This window comes from Etheostoma spectabile, unplaced genomic scaffold (genome assembly GCF_008692095.1).
Source record: "Etheostoma spectabile isolate EspeVRDwgs_2016 unplaced genomic scaffold, UIUC_Espe_1.0 scaffold172, whole genome shotgun sequence".
In the NCBI taxonomy this organism is placed as follows: Eukaryota; Metazoa; Chordata; class Actinopteri; order Perciformes; family Percidae; genus Etheostoma; species Etheostoma spectabile.
Genome location: NW_022605573.1, coordinates 259,067 through 261,884, shown reverse-complemented (window position 1 = coordinate 261,884; position 2,818 = coordinate 259,067).

Here is a 2,818-nt window from a genome sequence, read left to right as displayed (position 1 = left end):
TCATGTGTGTCATAGCAACATATTCAGAACAACCAGCTTCTGTGGAAGGTAGGCGGGCCATAAATCTCTCCTTATACGCAGTTCCGTGAAATGTTTTTGACCCCCGGACTCCGATTATCAGACAACATCACAGTATTGACTGTAACCGCAAGGGGATCATCTCTGTGCACCCTCACCAGGTTAGCTCAGTATAATCGTATCCACACTAATGTAATGGATGTTGTAGGATGAGTTTGACCTACGTTAACGGTCCATATATAATAGAGCCTCTCCATCTATGCCATACTACTGCTTTTATTTATTGTTGTTTAACATACTCGGCATATTCACTTAGTGTACTGTAATACGACTTAGTTTGTATCTATTATATTTCATTGGCGTTGCCCCACAGCCAGGGGCTATTTGGCACCATTCTGTTCAGTGACTCTGATAGGTAGGATTGTCCCATCCCGCCCAAATATGATCCTGCGTGACAATCATGGACAATCTGAATCATTCCCCCTGTTTATTATACAGACCAACCAGAATATGCTATTTGGCTCACTTAATAACGATTTTGGTTTGCGTTATAACACGATGAACCAATGCTTGTGCTTGTAGGTCCTCGCAACTCAAGCATCCATGAACAATTGACAGTAATTACTAATCACAAAGATAGAAGAAAGCCATAGAACCAACAGTTACATCCAGACGCTGTACTGTAGTAAACAGTTTGAGTCTCCCTGAGCTCCAGAGCAACAGTCCCGACTCACCAGCTACACGACCCATGCCAGAGTTGGTGTGTTCGCCCTGCCATCTGCTGTCGTCTGTTAGATGTCTCTTGCTCTTTTATAACGTCGTCATTCCAGCTCGACCTCAGAATTGTGCAGTTTACTATCTTGTCTTTGAATGTCTCACGTCAATACACCGGTGTTTTTCGTCGGCGTGTACCTCAAGGGATGCGTGAAAACAGTGAGACGCAGCTCACACAGTCTCACATAGGGAACATAGTAGCTTAAGTGTCACTCAACAGGTCATCCAGACCTTATTGCGTTTACCTTGTCGAAATCATTGTTCTCAACAGCGCGATATTACATGAGTGTCAGTACGAAAACAACAGTTTTTCATTTACGTTGTGGATAATGTCTATACAAACTGTTGGCGGACGGTACCGCCAATACAAGAGGTCAAGTTGAGCCGTACGGGTCACTACTTTGGGGTCTGTTTACGTCTCCGTTGACATACGCGTCCACCTCCATACTCCGCATATGCACTTTACGCGAAGAGAAGTACAACGGTGCCGGTGCAAACGTGCACGGGCCACGGTGGGGGCTAATTGACATGGATCCTTTGTTCTAAGAATGTAGCTCGGTTGTTGCTAGGATTGACATGGACTCAGATGTCTAAGAATGGAACCTCATGTTTCTAATGACATGGTATTTGATGGCGCATGTCTAATCGACTGACTCAGTTTCTAATGACATGGATCATCTGTTTCTAATGACATGGACGTCATGTTTCGACTGATCGGGATCATGGTTTCCTAATGACCGGGTCGATCTGTTTATTAGTGGGATGTTCTAATGACTAGTGGACTCATTGTTTTCTAATGACAGGGACTCAGTGATTCTTATAATGACATGGAGCTCAGTGTGATTTCTAATGACATCGGCACTCTTCGTGTTCTAAATACAGGTGACTCATGTTTCTAACGACGTGGACTCAATTGTTTCTCATGGATGACCATGGTGACCCAGGATCATGTTTCTAATGAGTTGGACTCATGTGTGTTGCAATGACGTGGGACTCATGTTTCTAATGGACGATGGACTCATGTTCTAAGACATTGACTCATGTTTCTATGAGCGTGGAAAGTCTTATTTAGATGACGGTGATGGACTCTATGTTTCTCATCGAATCATGAACGCATTGTTTCTACTGGACATGGATCTTTCTTCTATGACTGATTGGGATCGTTGTGGGTTCTAATGACATGGACTCTAGTTTTCTAACACGTGTTCTCTAAATGACAATGAGACTCTATTGGTTTCGTAAGACATGGACTCATTGTCTAATGCTGGATCATCTAGACATGGACTCATATTCTAATGACAGGATCATGGATTATAATGACCTGAATTGTGTCTGATGACATTGTGTCGCATATGGATCAGGTTTTCTAAACAAAAACGTATCAAAGACAGAGCTAATCCGACCTTTGGCAAGTTGCGGGGGGGGGGGGGGTCATTCTCTGATAGCTTTAACCCGATAAAATCGCTGTCTGCAGAGTGCCATAAATCTCAAGAATCAAAGAAAACCGCTCTGAAAACACATAGACATCCTGTTAATTATACTTTAGTAAAGGTTTTATTGTACATGTAAAAGAATAAAGGGGAATAAAGTAAATAAAAATAGGAAAAGTAAGTAGTTACAAGTCATAAAATCATTCAAAACCTTTCAGTGACTTTGGTCATAAGTTTAGTCTAAAGATTAATGGTTTTATTAAAAATTAACAAAACAGTCTGAGCATTAATGTTAAAACCAAAATGGAAGTGAGATTATACGCTTATTATATATATAATCTAGATGATATACTACTTAAATAAGTATATATATATATATAAATAGTCTATCCGAATCAACTACACACTAGTAATCAAATATTATTAATATTATACATTTGGTATTCTGTATGTCGTCGCTGCCGGGCAGGAACCTTGTATCAATTATATTCATAAAGCCATCTGTGTTATGGTTTTGGGTATTCTTTATCCTGTTATCTTTCCCTTCTCTGTGTTCCCTCCCTGGTCTTATGTTGTTCCCTGTCTCGTGTCCCCCT